Source organism: Dipodomys ordii, unplaced genomic scaffold (assembly GCF_000151885.1).
Source record: "Dipodomys ordii isolate 6190 unplaced genomic scaffold, Dord_2.0 Scaffold15, whole genome shotgun sequence".
Taxonomy (NCBI): Eukaryota; Metazoa; Chordata; class Mammalia; order Rodentia; family Heteromyidae; genus Dipodomys; species Dipodomys ordii.
The window spans coordinates 17,882,892-17,899,070 of NW_012267231.1; the positions used below are offsets into that span (position 1 = coordinate 17,882,892).

At 50.6% G+C, this 16,179-nt stretch overlaps 1 pseudogene; it reads left to right on the forward strand.

Moving 5' to 3' along the window:
- Positions 1–318: 318 nt before the first annotated feature.
- On the forward strand, positions 319–1,514 carry LOC105982376 (annotated as a pseudogene).
- The last annotated feature ends 14,665 nt before the right edge of the window (positions 1,515–16,179 follow it).

Below are 16,179 nucleotides of genomic sequence, written 5' to 3' on the forward strand. Positions count from 1 at the left end.
GACCCGGGAGCCCGCCCCTCCTCCCCGCCGCCCTCGAAGGGCAGAGCCCCAAAGCCAGGCCACACGGGGGGCGCCCTGCGCCCCGCCGCGCCCCGGCACTATCAGAAGGCCGCAGGCCTCCCGCCCGCCGCGCCCTGGCTTCTGCCGGGGTCCCCCCACCCCAAAACCCGGTACGAACGACTTAATATCGAAAGAGACAAGAACATATTCGTATCTAACCCGGAACCTGTGAGCCCAGGAGGCTGAGATCTGAGGCCGGTCCCCGAGACACCCAGCACCCCGCTACCCAGCAAGGACAAGCTAGACCTTATTGGGAACATGGAGGAGGACAGAAAAGGACCAGGACTGTTTATTGGGGAACAGTGCGGGGCACAGACCTTCCTGCAGAGGTTGTGCAAGGGCCTGGACTTTGGGGTGAGCTTATAGAGAGCTTCACAGGCCTATGGTCACGTTGGGGTCAAGGGCCATGTCCTTGGCCAGGCCCACAGTAGAAGCTGGGGTGGGGTGATTGCTGGGGCCTAGGTCAGAATGACCTGCTTGTGGACAAGCTGGGGGGCACACACCAGTGCTTTGCTTGACCCTGGGCAGTGAGGCAGGACTCAATGCTTCCTAGTCCATCTTTAGGTACATAAAAAGATTAGGCCAAGGGCTGAGACTGTGGCTCAGTGGTAGAGTGCTGGCCTGGCACGCATAAAGCCCTGGGTTCGATTCCTCTGTACCATATACACAGAAAAAGCCAGAAGTGGTGCTGTGGCTCAGGTAGTAGAGTGCTAGCCTTGAGCAAAAGCAGATCAGGGACAGTGCCCAGGCCCAAAGTCAAAGTCCCAGGACAGGCAAAAAAAAAAAGGATTGGGCCGAGAGGAGAGAGGCAGATATTCAAGATCTTCATATAGGGTTTTTTGGATACATAAAAACGTTGGGCCTGGGGGGGAGAGGGGAGGCTGGGAAGGGATGTGAAGGGTAAACAAAGGAGGAGGCTGCAATGCTTGGTAAGAAATGTCTGCATTATCCTGCCCATGTAATTGTAACCCCTTTGTACAGTATGTTCACAAATAAAATAAAATTAAAAAAAAAAAAAAAAAACGTTGGGCCAGGTAGCCTGCAGGGGCCAGCACGGCAGAGGGTGTCCCAGACACGCTGCCAGAGGAGCCAGCTCGAGACAAGGTCACCAGGAGACAGGGGAAGAAGCCAAGGAACCTGCTAAGGCTGACATCACTGAACTCTGCCTGGACATGTTCTCCAAAGTGGCCACATACCTGACTCGGGAGCTGAAGTGAAGACTCTAAGTTCCTGGAAAACAGGAATAAACGAACCCGCTTGAAGTATCTTGAAATGAAAGATCTTGCTATAAACAGTAGTAGACAGATTCAGCCTTATCTGAATTAGATCAATGCAATTGAGGAGCAGGTAGCCGCTCTTGAGTAGCAGCCTCTAAGTTAGATTCATATTCAAAAACCCTGGAAGCCAAGTACAAGAAGCTGGAAAAAAGATGGAAACATATTTCTATGGGATAAAGCCTTTAAAAAAAAAGTGTAGAAGAGTGTTTTATAACACATGAATCTGAGGCTGATAAATTACCCAAAGTTCCTCAGTAGAAATCTATTGGTCAGGGGCTGGGAAGGTGGCTCAGTGGTAGAGCGCATGCCTTGCATGCCAGAGGCCCTGGGTTCAATTCCTCAGCACCACATAAGCAAAAAGAAAAAAGCCGGAAGTGGCGCTGTGGCTCAAGTGGTAGAGCGCTAGCCTTGAGCTGAAGAGCTGAGGGACAGCGCCTAGGCCCAGAGTTCAGGCCCCATGACCAGACCCATAAAAAAAAAAAGAAAAAGAAATCTATTGGTCATTCTAGAAACATCCCAGTGATGAATACACTGGGGGGCTGTGGCTGCTCCTGAATCTTCTTTGAGTCAGTATCCCTCAGAAACTCACACTTACCCTTCTTACATTTTACTTGAATGCTTCATCATTCAGAACAGAGACTCTCAAAGTTCAGGATAAACCTGGCCTTGCCAGAGAACCAAATAAGGACCTGTTTTGTCTGATAGGATTTGATTACTGTATTATTTTCTCAACTGTCTAGTTCTTGAGTTCATTATTCTGTAAATAGTTGTGTTTTTTCATGAATGGCACTTAACTATTCTAAATTAAAAAGAGAAGAAAAAAAAAAGTTGGACCAGCCAGGCACCGGTGGCTCACACCTATAATCCTAGCTACTCAGGAGGCTGAGATCTGAGAATCACAATTCAAATCCAGCCCAAGCAGGAAAGCCCGTGAGACTCTTATCTCCAATGAACCACCAGAAAACCGGAAGTGGTGCTGTGGCTCTAGCGGTAGAGCGCTAGCCTTGAGCTGAGGGACAGTGCCCAAGCCCAGAGTTCAAGCCTCACGACCCACAACAACAGTAACAACAACAACAAAAAGTTGGGCCAAAGGGAGATGGGGGAAAAAGGTGGTCTTTCTGGTTACTGCTGACATGGGGGTATCAAGGAGTCACTGAGGCTGGGGTATTCGGGGTCCGGGTCTATGCTGGGCAGGGCAGTGTAAGGTTGCCTGCAGTGATAGGCTGGCCTTGACTTGCTCCAGGTTCTGAGTGAGGGCTGTAGACCTATTAAAGAGAAACTTGCAGAAGGTGGATCAGGCCAAAGGCTGACAAGGTGGCAGGACCAGTTGACATGAATGACACAGGTAGACACACCCTGGGCATAAGCCAGAAAAGGTCCATTTGGAGCAGTCAGGAGGGAGACAGGTATGGATGTTAGATGGGCATTCATGAGCATTAATTAATTAGATGGGCATGAACTATTTTCTTTTGATTTCCGGCTCTGGTTAATTTTGAAAGGGCAACTTTATTTGGGATGTGACGCCATCCCTTCTTATTCCAGGACAAGCATTTGTCCTGGGGTCTAGGTGCTGGTTGATGGGTTGGCTTTTCCCAGTTGGTGTCTCTTTTGTCAGTCACAGGGTTTGAACTCAAGGCCTGGACACTGTCGGGCTGCTACTCTACCACTTTCAGCCATAGCACCATTTCCAGAATTCTACTGGTTATCTAGAGATGAGAGTTTTTTGAGCCATCCAACCTGGCTGTTTGCTGGTTAGTTGGGAAATGGAGTCTCAGGGATTGTTCTGCCCAGGCTACCTTTGAACTGTGATCCACAGATTAGATGAGTATTTACCACAAAAAAACCTTTTTATTTCCAGTTAAAGCAACTAGGAGATCACATAAAAGTATAGTTATTCTTAACTGCATATAACACTTTAGGATGCTCGTTGAGATTAAGACATTGTAAGTGTCACTAAGACTTTGTGATTACAGCAAAGTCTGCAGGAGTTGGAGTCCTTTTAGCTCTGTATCCAAAGCAGCTTACATATTAAACAGGGAAAGGTGTTCATGTGAAGGACCTTAACAGAAGCACTTAAGTGAACATTGGTTTACACAAAACAATTATCCAGAGGAAACCATTTTTTTAATTTATATTTTGGATTAACTCATAAACAAAACTTTTGAAAACTGCCTGCTTTTTTCCTTTGGCCTGGGGGACTACGTTATCTTCAGAACTACCTCAAGGTGAACTGTGATTCTACCCAGCAGGTTGAAACGACAGAGCTGTTGGTTAGAATTTTTACACCATGATGACAGTTTTCAGATATTACAATGAGATGGTGTTGAACATGTTCACACACACACATACACTTCTGTCATATATATATTTTAAAAAAAATTTTTTTTGGTAGTGGGGCTTGAACTCTAGGCCTGGGTGCTGTCCCTGATCTCTTCAGCTCAAGGCAAGCCCCCAGCTTTGTATAAAAATTTTAAGGCGTGCTTAGATTTAAAAACAAAATGAAGGTCGGACGCCGATTTAAAAACAAAATGAAGGTCGGGCGCCGGTGGCTCATGCCTATAATCTTAGCTACTCAGAAGGCTGAGATCTGAGGATTGCAGTTCAAAGCCAGCCCAGGCAGGAAAGTCCTGAGACTCTTATCTCCAATAAACGACTCAGAAAACTGAAATGGTGCTGTGGCTCAAGTGGTAGAGCTGAGGGACAGCTCCCAGGCCCAGAGTTCAAGCTCCTTATAACCTTTAGAACAATTTTGGCAAAGCTTGGAAAGAGAGAGAGAGGAGGTCACCATGTTGTGGTCTTTGTCTCTTCCTAGGTGGGTACCTATCTCTAGGGCCTGCAGAGAATTGGGGGAGGGAGGGGTCTTGCGGAAGGGCGGGGGAGGAGGCTATACTAACCTCACAGAGGAGTTCTGCCTTAAGGGAGAAGTTAAGAATCCAGATTTAGATGTAAGTAGACTCAGGAAAGAGAAAAGGAATGCATTAGTGTCCCAGTCCTGAAGGCTAAAAGGCTAGGTTTATTTGTTTGGCGTATGCTCTCTGTCTAACTGCTCCGGGGCTTGGAGCAGACAGTTTTCACTTAGAGAATCCAGACCAGCTGCAGAAAGGAGGAATGTATTTACAACAGCAAGGATGTTGAAGAGACTTGAGTTCATGGAACCACCTTTAAGAGGGAACTGAGCGGGGTCCCTGGAACCCAGGCTTCGGCTCATTCTCTAGGGCAGAAGTCAAAGGGCTGTCAGTGGGAAAGGAGGGGATGTAATGGTAAATGATCTCCAGTCTGGAGGTGATGGGGAGAAAGAGAGAGAGAGAGAGGGAGAGAGAGAGAAAGGAGTGGGGATACAGATTGCCTCAAGTCAAGGAAAGTTTCCTTTCAAGAGGGCATTAGCTGTGCCGCTTATGGCAGAGGAGGGCTTGGTGAGCAGGGGGGGGAGAGTGGGGGGTGGAGGGGGGACACTCTGGAGTGGAGATAGAGGTGTAGAGGTGTAGGGGACCTCGGACCCCTCGCCATTTCATTGGAGAATTGCTTAAATCAGTAAAGAGTAAAATCCAAGGTTCCAAATTTCAGGCCAACTTCAGTAGACAAGTCAGTATTCTTTGTAGATCAGTCAGAGCCTGAGAGCCATGAGGTTAAACTGTGGACGAGCCAACAGGGTGTCTGTAGGAGACAATTCGGAAAACTTGATAGGACTATGGAGCCTGTCCTGCTGCTCCAGGCATCCCTGGGGCTTCGGAAAGGCAAATGAACGGGCTCTAATCATTAGGAGAGGGCGTCCCCTAAGTCCTAATTAAAGGGTATCAAGGGGCCAGGAAGGAGGAGAGTGCTAGAGTCTCTGGGGACCCCACAGACAGAAAGGGAGGGACTCCCAGAGTCCTGGGGCCCAGGCCGGGGTGCCTGTGCCGTGCACAGGGCTGGTTACCTTGTCCTGAAGCCTTTTTTTTTTTTTTTTTGTCGGTCGTGGGGCTTGAACTCTGGGCCTGGGCGCTGTCCCTCAGCTCTTCAGCTCAAGGCGAGCGCTCTACCACTTGAGCTACAGCGCCACTTCAGGTTTTCTGGTGGTTTATTGGAGATAGGAGTCTCACGGTCTTTCCTGCCCGGGCTGGCTTTGAACCGCGATTCTCAGATCTCAGCCTCCTGAGTAGCTAGGATTACAGGCGTGAGCCACCAGCGCCTGGCGTCCTGAAGCCTTTTGGATGGTGGGTGGAGTCGGTCAAACTGCCAAGAGCCTCCAGCCTGGAGATCTTGAGTGTCTGGGGACAGGATGAGGGAGAGGGAATAGAGGGAGAGATGAAGCCTTTTCTGGGTTTACACAGGGGGCCAGTGATACCATGAGGGGTGGCCGGCCACGAGGCATGCACTGCTTACATAGGCAAAGGCCATGAGGTCTTTCAAGTGGCTGTTTCGCTCAAAGTAAGCTCAGAGGTCTCTGCACTCTTGATGGAGAAAGGCCTCGAAAAGACAGGGAGGGGATTCAATGACTCCTGGTGCTTTTCCTCTCCCAGGTTTTAGCACAATATATTTGGGAAATAGGGGCGAATGGAAAAGGAAGAGGCCGGACTCCAATGTCAACTTGGGGGGACTGTTTATTGGGGAACAGTGAGGGGCACAGATCTTCCTGCAGAGGTTGTGCAAGGGACTGGATTTTGGGGTGAGCTTATAGAGGGCTTCACAGGCCTATGGTCACGTTGGGGGTCAAGGGCCATGTCCTTGGCCAGGCCCACAGTAGAAGCTGGTGTGGGGGTGATGGTCTGCTGTGGCCCAAGGTCAGAATGATCTGCCTGTGGACTAGCAACAGGACTCATCCTTCACAAGTAGCCTAGGAATGTGGCTTAGTGGTCGAGTGCTTGCCTAGCATGCATGAAGCCTTGGGTCCGATTCCTCAGTACCACATAAATAAAAAGCTGGGCCTGGCATCAGTGACTCGCACCTGTAACCCTCCTCTCAGGAGGCTGAGATCTGAGGATCACGGTTCAAAGCCAGCCCGGACAAGAAAGTCTGTGATACTCTTATTGCCAAAAAAACACTAGAAAACCACAAGTGGCGCCGTGGCTCAAGCGGTAGAGCGCTTGCCTTGAGCTCAAGAGCGCAGAGACAGTGCCCAAGCCCAGAGTTCGAGCCCCACGAGTGATGCCCCCCCCCAAAAAAAAAATAAAGCTGGAAGTGGTGCTGTGGCTCAAGCATTATCCTTGAGCAAAGAAAGCTAAGGACCAGCATTCAGGCCCTGAGTTCAAGCCCCACTACTGGCACGGAAGAATAATATAAATGAGCGCCATTCTAGCTGGCATCTTCCCTTCTGCTATACTTTTTTTGTGTGTGTGAAAATACTGTACAGAGGGGTTACAATGACATGAGCAAGATAATGAGTACATTTCTTATCAAGCATTGTAGCCTCCTCCTTTGTTTCCCCTTCCCATCCCTTCCCAGCCTCCCCCTGCCCCCCCACCCAATCCTCCCCTGCCATCTCCCCACCTAGTCCAGTTCCTCCACTAGGTGTCCTCCGTCGTCCCGACAGAGCCGGTCCGCGGCACTCCCCCCCCTCTTTTTTTTGGGGTCCGGTCATGGGGCCTGAACTCTGGGCCTGGGCGCTGTCCCTCAGCTCTTCAGCTCAAGGCTAGCGCTCTACCACTTGAGCCACAGCGCCACTTCCAGCTTTTTCTGCTTATGTGGTGCTGAGGAATCGAACCCAGGGCCTCAGGCATGCAAGCTCTACCACTGATCCACCTTCCCAGCCCCTCCCTCTTTTTTTTTTAAACTGCAATTTCTATCACAAATGACATTGGTTTAAAGTCACAGTAAATAACAAAGTTTTTTATTTAGATTAAAAGAAAGAAAAGAAGAAAAATAGCAGCCCAGTACTGGAGACTCAAGCTTGTGATCTTAGTTGCTCAGAAGGCTGAGATCCGAAGATCATAGTGTGAAGGTAGACTGCCCACCCACCCCCCCCAAAAAAAATCTGAGAGACTCTGATCTTCAAGGAACCACAAAAAAGCCAGAAGTGGATAAAGCCTTGAGTTCAAGCCCCAGGACTGGCACAAAACCAAAAACAAAATAAGAAAAGAATTTGGGGGAGGGGCTGGGAAGGTGGCTCAGTGGTAGAGCGCTTGCCTTGCATGCATGAGGCCCTGGGTTCGGTTCCTCAGCACCACATAAGCAGAAAAAGCTGGAAGTGGCGCTGTGGCTCAAGTGGTAGAGCACTAGCCTTGAGCTGAAGAGCTGAGAGACAGCGCCCAGGCCCAGAATTCAGGCCCCACAACCGGACCCCCCCCCAAAAAAAAGAATTTGGGGAACTGGGGAAGAGGAAGGACACAGGACTTTCCAATGGAAATAATGCTAATCTATTGGTCCCCAAAAATAACAGCTGTCAAACAGACCATTGGTTGAATATTAGAAGGGCTTTCTGCCTTCTGCTGGTCACATGACCCTAGACAGATGATTTCACCCCTCCCTGAGCTTCCTTTTTTGGGGGGGGAGGGTCTTTCATAGCCTGGGTGCTGTCCCTCAGCTCTTCAGCTCAAGGAGAGCCCTCTACCACTTGAGCCACAGTGCCACTTCCGGTTTCCTGGTGGCTCATTGGAGATAAGAGTCTTACGGACTTTCCTGCCCAGGCTGGCTTTGAACTGCAATCCTCAGATCTCAGCCTCCTGAGTAGCTAGGATGACAGGCATGAACCAGTGGCACCCAGCCTGAGCTTCCTTTTTATTTTTCCCTTTGTACATTGCACACTAGGACACCTCATTCCCAGAGGTGCTGTGACAATGAACACAGACAAGGTAGAATGGGTCCCCACCTGCACACAGCAAGCATTTGACACACTTCAGTCACTTTGCCACACAGTGGGAGATCAAGGCCAGGCCTGGCCTTGGGAAGGGCAGATTAGCCACGCCTGAAGCGCTGCGTCTCCCTGTTACAGGATTGGTCAGAGCCTGGCTGTGCCCCAAACCCTGTGCAAGTCTAATTCACAGAGCCGGGCGCTTGGTGGCTCACGCCTGTGTTCCCAACTACTCAGGAGGCTGAGATCAGAGGATTGCCACTAGAAGCCAGCCTGGGCAGCTAAGTCTGTGAGACTCTTATCTCCAATTAACCATCAGAAAACCGGAAATAGTGCTGTGGCTCAAGTGGTAGAGGGCTAAGCTTGAGCGAAAAAGTGAAGAAACAGCACACAGACCCAGGATTCAAGCCCCAGGGTCCTCTCTCTCTCTCTCTCTCTGTCTGTCTCAAAGGCCCAACACCAGCACAGGAACAGTGTGATATTGGTCAAGATTCCCTGTACTTACAATCAATATGATGTGGTATTGAAACACCCTCTTTCTTTCTTTCTTTCTTTCTTTCTTTCTTTCTTTCTTTCTTTCTTTCTTTCTTTCTTTCTTTCTTTCTTTTTTGTTGGCCATGGGGCTTGAACTCTGGGCCTGGCGCTGTCCCTGAGCTCTTCAGCTCAAGGCTAGCGCTCTACCACTTTGAGCCACAGCTCCACTTCCAGTTTTCTGGTGGTTCATGGGAGATGAGAGTCTCACCAATTTTACTGCCCAGACTGGCTTTGAACCACGATCCTCAGATCTCAGGCTCCTGAGTAGCTAAGATTACAGGCGTGAGCCACTGGTACCTGGCTTTGAAACCCTTTTGTTAGGAAAATGGAGGAGAAGGAAACAGGCCAGACTCGATCTTCCACAGGCAAGAGACTGTTCATTGAGATATAGCAGCCAGGAGCAGCTACCTTCCCATGGGATCAGAGGTTGTGCAAGGGGTTGGGGTTAGGCTTTTGTGGGGTCTGAGCAAGGAGACAGAGGTTACTTGAGTTTAGTATAGGGAGGTGACTGCAGATGCAGACAGAGAATTGGGTAGGTGTAGTGATAATTGACTCCCTCATCCAAGGTCTCAAGCTTTTAAGTGTTCTCTACTTCTCTACCTGTCTTGTTAGGCCTCCTTAGGGTCCAGTTCACAGCGTTCTGGTCTGTCTTTTAACCCTTTCCTGGCCTCTTATAATGATATGTTGAATCGGAAGCCCTTACATAACTCCTTAAAGAGAATAATAAAAGATGGCAAACCAGGCGCCCGAAGCTCACGCCTGCCATCCTAGCTACTCAGGAGGCTGAGATCTGAGGATCACAGTTTGAAGCCAACCCAGGCAGCAAAGCCCATGAAACTTTTATCCCTAATTAACTACCAACAAGCTGAAAGTGAGCTGTGGTTCAAGTAGTAGAGTGCTAGTCTTGAGCAAACAACAAAAACAAAACAAAACAAACAAACAAAAAACCCTGAGGGACAGCATACGGGCCCTGAGTTCAAACTCTGGTACACCTGTCCCCTCCAAAACAAAAGATAAAAAAAGCAAGCCAGGACTCTGGTGGCTCACACCCGTAATCCCAGCTACTCAGGAGGCTGAGATCTGAGGAGGTTCAAAACCAGCCTGGGCAGGAAAGTCCATGAGACTCTTACTTCCAATGAACCACTAGAAAAGGAGAAATAGAGGTATGGCTCAAAGTGGTAGAGTGCTAGCCTTGTGCAGAAGAGCTAAGGACAGCACACAGACCCTGAGTTCAAGCCCAGGACAGGTTAAAAACAAAACAAAAACAGCCGGGCGCTGGTGGCTCACGCCTGTAATCCTAGCTACTCAGGAGGCTGAGATCTGAGGATTGCGGTTCAAAGCCAGCCTGGGCAGGAGAGACTGTGAGACTCCTATCTCCAATAAACCACCAGAAAACCGGAAGTGACGCTGTAGCTCAAGTGGTAGAGCGCTCGCCTTGAGCTGAAGAGCTGAGGGACAGCGCCCAGGCCCAGAGTTCAAGCCCCACGACCGACCAAAAAAACCCCAAAAAACTATGGGCTGGGAAGGTGGCTCAGTGGTAGAGCGCTTGCCTCACATGCATGAGGCCTTGGATTCAATTCCTCAGCACTGCATAAGCAGAAAAGGTCGGAAGTGGTGCTATGACTCAAGTGGTAGAGCGCTAGCCTTAAGCTGAAGAGCTGAGGGACAGTGCCCAGGCCCAGAGTTCAGGCCCCAGGACCCACCAAAAATCTGGAGTCCTCTCAGGAGGCCCACATTTGGTAAAGTCCCAGAGTCTAGAGAGAACATCCCTTCCCTTTTTTTTTTTTTTTTTTTGTCAGTTGTAGGCCTTGAACTTAGGGCCTGGGTGCTGTCTCTGAGGGCTTCAGCTCAAGGCTAGGGCTCTACCACTTTGAGCCACAGCGCCACTTCCGGTTTTCTTGTGGTTCATTGGAGATAAGAGTCTCACGGACTTTCTTGCCTGGGCTGGCTTCAAACTGTGATCATCATATCTCAGCCTCCGGAGTAGCCACCAGCACCAGGCCTATCCATTCACTTTGGGTCCCAGCACTGCCAGAAGTTTTGGAAGACAATGGGGAAAAAGCCTCACTTTCAGCCACACAGAAGGGAAGTTGGACATAAGGCACCTACTGTGTGCTGGGCTGAGACCCAGGAAGAAAGAATTGCTCTGTATGAGGGGTGGTCATGGAGGTGGGTCCTGGAGTTACTGCTGGTCAGGGTGAGTCCTGGAAGCTGAGAAAGCAGGACCAGCTGTTCAGGACAGGGCAGGAAAGTTCAGGAAAGTTCCTGGCATGTATATCCCAAGTGAAGGCTCAGCCTCTTCAAAGGACCAAAAAAGAACCATTCATAGCTCCAGTGGAGATGCACACTTTGGGTGGGCTTAATTTTAGGGTTAAGAGAAACCCATTAGGAATCCTACCCGGGGCTTCGAAGGTGGCTCAGTGGTAGAGCGCTTGCTTCACATGCATGAGGCCCTGGGTTCGATTCCTCAGCACCACATAAACAGAAAAAGCTGGAAGTGGCACTGTGGCTCAAGTGGTAGAGCGCCAGCCTTGAGCTGAAGAGCTGAGGGACAGCGCCCAGGCCCAGAGTTCAAGCCCCATGACTGAAAAAAAAAATGACTGAAAAAAAAAAACGTAAACAGAAAATGATGATATATTTATTTTATGAATTTTTCCTCCTCCTCCTCTTCCTCCTTCTCCTCTTCCTCCTCCTTCTTCTTTTTTTGCCAGTCCTGAGGCTTGAACACAGGGCCTGGGCACTGTCCCTGAGTTTCTTTTGCTCAAGGCTAACACTTAAGCCACAGTGCCACTTCTGGCTTTTTCTGTGTATGTGATACTGTAGAATTGAACCCAGGGCTTCGTGTATGCTAGGCAAGCACTCTACCACTGAGCCACAGTCCCAGCTCTGAAATTTACTTCTTATTTTACTTTGTGTGTGTGTGTGTGTGCGCGCGCGCTTGCGCACACGCGCGCCAGTCTTGGGACTTGAACTCAGGACCTGCTTCTGCTTCCTTTTTTTTCTTCCACTCTAGGCTACCAGTCTACTCTTGCACCACAGCTCCACTTCTGGCTCTATTTGTGTCTCATTGGAGATAAGAGAGCAATCAGGACATTGATATGCGACACCCAACCCACCCACAATTTCATTCATGGGACAGAGCACTTGCAATACAAAATGCCCAGAACTGGAAATAATCCCAAGGTGCATATATAAACTAATGAGGGGCGTGACCGGATGATGGACTTGTCTACACCCACCAATAGGATTGCACTATTGCACAACCCAGCAACAAGCAGACTCCAGATTTAACCCATGAACACTGAATGAATTAAAAAGCATGTGGATGAAGGCCTGAGCCCAGGCAACGCTTACAAACTAGCAAAGCAAGGTTATAGATTAGAAATCTAGATAGGCCAGGCCCTGCTGGCTCAAGCCTGTGATCCTAGCTACTTAGGAGGCTGAGATCTGAAAATTGCAATTCAAAGCCAGCTAGGGCAGGAAAGCCCATGAGACTCTTATCTCTAATGTACCAGTAAAAAAAAAAAAAACTGGATGTAGAGATGTGATGCAAGTGATAGAGTCCCAGCCTTGTACACAAAAGCTTAGGAACAGTGATCAGGCCCTGAGCTCATACAAAACAACAAAAATAAGGGAAACAAACTAACAAAAATACAGGAAAGAAGAAAGAGAGAAAAAGAACAAAGGGGAAAGAAAGGGAAGAAAGAGAGGGAGGGGAAGGAGAGACACATGGAAGGAAGGGGCAGGACTATATCTCAGCTGGGGGTGAGGCTTAGGAGACCAGCACCCAATCACCTGCCTGCTGGTCCCTTGGGCTACATGGATCACCCCAGATTTCACCCCCCCACTCCCCACCCCCACCCACCATGCCAGAAAGCGATTTGTGTTGCAAAGTCCACAAAGGAGCTGGTGCTCAGGAAGCTGAGATCTGAGGATCGCAGTTCAAAGCCAGTCTGAGCAGGAAAAGTCTGTGAAACCCTTATCTCCCATGAATTAGAAGAAAAAAGCGAAAAGCAAAAAGAAAGCACCAAAAGTAGAGCTGTGGCTCAAGTGGTAGAGTGCTAGCTTTGAGTACAAAAGCTCAGGGACAGCGCCCCGGCCTCTAGAGTCAAGCCCTAGGCTTGGCACAAACAAATAAATAAGCAAATGAATAAACTACAAAGCAAACCCAGGTCTGAGGCTACCTAGAGCCTAGGCTTAACCCTTTGGAGTATTTTTATTTTTGCCAGTCCTCCTGGGCGCGGTCCCTGAGCTTTTTTGGCTCAAAGCTAACACTCTATCACTTGAGCCACAGAGCCACTCTAGCATTTTCCTTAGCAGTTAATTGGAGATAAAAGTCTCATGGACTTTCCTGCCCAGGTTGGCTCTGAACCTGGATCCTCAGATCCTAGCCCCCCTGAGTAGCTAGATGAGCCCAGCTGGACTATTCTTGGGAGGAAAAGGGAAGGGAATTTACTGTGGTCTTCTTCATGGCCCCCTGGCATTCACAGGGAGTAGAGGGGGGTGTTCCAGAACATTCTCAGAAGAGGCCAGAGGAGCTCAGAGAGAGGAGGGTGTTTACTGACCTTGAGTCAGGTCGTTTCTTTCTCCTAAGCTGGTTTTAGGTAGGGCTTCTGCTCCTGATGATCAAGAACCTTATTTTACAGAAGGGGAAACTGAGGCCACGAGGTTTAGCCTGGGTCAGGTAGTCAATCTCAAGTCCAGTGATTTCAACCTGGGCCCGGCATCCTCCAGATCTGGAGAATAAGGCCCTGTGGCCTCCACCCGGGCAGAGGAGAGGAGGTGCGGCTGCAGACCTGGGGCCGACATTGATTGAGCTCCATCCTTCCCAGTTCTGCTCCTGGGTGGATCATCAGCGCTGAGATGCAATGTGGCCAGCAGGGGGCAGCAGAGCCCATGGTTCGCCTGTGCTCAGGGATTAAGTTTTGATCCTCAGATTCAGCCCCCAGAGTAGCTGGGATGACAGATGTGAGTCATCAGTGCCCAGCTAGGCGGTCTGCTTTTATACTGAGGAGAGAAGCTTCCAGAGGGGGCAGGATACTGTCCGATGTGGGTTCTTACAGGGGTCCAGGGGACTTGAACCCCTAGAGTGCCAAGAGACGTGGCAGACTTCCTCAGAAAGCCAAGAGTCACAGGAGATGGGGCAGTGGTCTCCTAAAGAGCCTCTTCTGGTGGCTAGCTCCAGACCAGACCCTTCCCAAGCGTCTGATCTTTCCTAGCCCACCCTCATCAGAACAAAAAGTTTGGGGCTTAGGGAGATATATGGCCTTGGCTGAGGTCAGCTAGCTCCTAAGCAGGAGCTGAATTCCAAGTCTGGGGCCTTCTCCTGCTTCCTTTATTTTTACCAAGAGGAAATGAGATAACTTTGGGTTTGGGTTTCTTTTCTTTTTTTTTTTGGTCGGTTGTGGGGCCTGAACTCTGGGCCTGGGCGCTGTCCCTCAGCTCTTCAGCTCAAGGCTAGCGCTCTACCACTTGAGCCACAGCCCCAATTCCGGCTTTTTCTGCTTATGTGGTAGTGAGGAATTGAACCCAGGGCCTCATGCATGCAAGGCAAGCGCTCTACCATTGAGCCACCTTCCCAGCCCCTGAGATTTTTGTTGTTTTTGTTTGTTTGTTTTTTGAGATAGGATTTCTCTAGGTAGCCTGGGCTAGCCTCCAGCTAACTCCCAATCCTCCTACCTCAGCCTCCAAAGTGTGCGATTACAGGCATGTGCCACCATGCCCAGCTTAGACAACTGTTTTTTGGTGGTGGTGGTATGTGTGTGCACGTGCATGTGCATGCGCATGTGCTGGTTCTGGGGCTGGTTCTGGGGTTCTGGGCGCTGCACCTGAGCTTTATTACTCAAGGCTTGGTGCTCTACCACTTGAGCCACAGCTCTACTTTTGACTTTTTGGTATTTAGTTGGAGATCAGCATCTCAGAAGCTTTTCTTCCGCAGGTTGGCTTTGAATGGCGATCCTCCGATCTCAGCCTCCTGAGTATACGGGATGACAGGCGTGAACACCAGCGCTCGGTTGTGAAACTCCACTAAGGCCGACTTCCTTTGCTGTGCAATGTCCCGGCTTCTGCCTCTGTCCCGGGCCCTGAGTAGCTGCCAAGGATCTGGGTTTCTGGCAGCTTCTCCCAGGGCAGGAGGCTGGGCTTCGCCAGCTTTCTCTCCTCTCACCCTGTCCTTGGCAGACATCACTGCACATGCAGGCCTTGTTGTTTGCTGCTTTTTTTTTTTTTTTGATTAGTCCTAGGATTTGAACTCAGGGCCCAGGAGCTTTTCCCCACGCCAGGCTGGCTGGCATTCTACCCGCTGAACCACAGCGCCACTTCTGACTCCTTTTGGTGGTTCATTGGAGATAAGAGTCTCAGGGACTTTTCCTGGCTTCCGACCCTTGGATCTCAGCCTCCCCAGTCGCTGGGATGACAGGCGGCAGCCACAGTGCTGGTCCCACAGCCATCAGGTCTCAGCAGACCTGGAAAGGCTTTTCCAGAACCACTCAGGTCCCCGCCCCACCCAGCTACACCTCCCCCTTCACAGCTGGCAGGAGGCTGAGGGGAAGGGAGGGGAGAGGGGAGGGAGAAGGAGGGGAGGGAGAGAAGAGGTGTCAGGAGGAAGGGGAGGGAGGGGAGGGGCGGTGGGGAGGGGAGGGACGGCAGGAAGACGCAATGTTACTGGTTACTTATCTCTCCCATCTTGGCCAGGCTTGGGGCTTGCTGGCCAAGAATGGCAGCCTTGTTCTTGGTCCCCCTGGCTGGGCCCCCCCTCCCTTCCTGTCTCTTGGGAGCTGGGGGAGTCCCTGCAGCCAGTCCAGACTGTCCCCTCCATCCTCCTGAGATCCAGTGTAAACTGAGGCCCGGAGGAGGACTGTGTGGAAGTGAGGCCTAAAACCAGACTCCAGGCCTTCAGCAGTGCTGGGGAGGCAGCCCTGGGGGGGGGACTCCCGGAGGGGTGGGCTCCCCGCACTGGGCAGAATGGTGTCCCCCACAACCTTATGGTCCCCCAAGAGCCTCAGAACGTGAGTCATGTGGGTGTGGGGTTGCGGGGTCACTCATACTTCAAATGTGAGCGGGCTAGCCTGGCTCACCCCTAGCCACCCAGGGTGCAGAGATCGGAGGATCGTGGTTCAAAGCCAGTCCCAGCAGGAAAGTCCGAAGTGGAGGTGTGGCCCAAGGGGTAGAGCACCAGCCTTGGAATGACCAAGTGAAGGGACGGAGCTCAGGTCCTGCGTTCAAACCCTGCCCCCCCCCAACCCGCACACACAGCCCAGGGCCAGACCCCTGGGAAGAACTGAAGGGAGATTTGCATGAGAAAAGAGGAAACTTCATTAAAATTCTTCTCCTAGCCAGCGACACAAAACCGGGGGAAGAAAAAGGAAAGATTTTCCTCCGGAGTCACTTCACTACCAAGGAGCTTCTCAAACCAGGGAGGAAATGGGCCCATGTGGGTCACTGGGGGTGCACCCCCCTCCCCCAGCCCCGGCCCCGCCTCCACCTTGGGCTCAAGGCCGGCCTCTCCCCCGACCTCCCTCCCCCGACCTCCCTCCCCCGCTC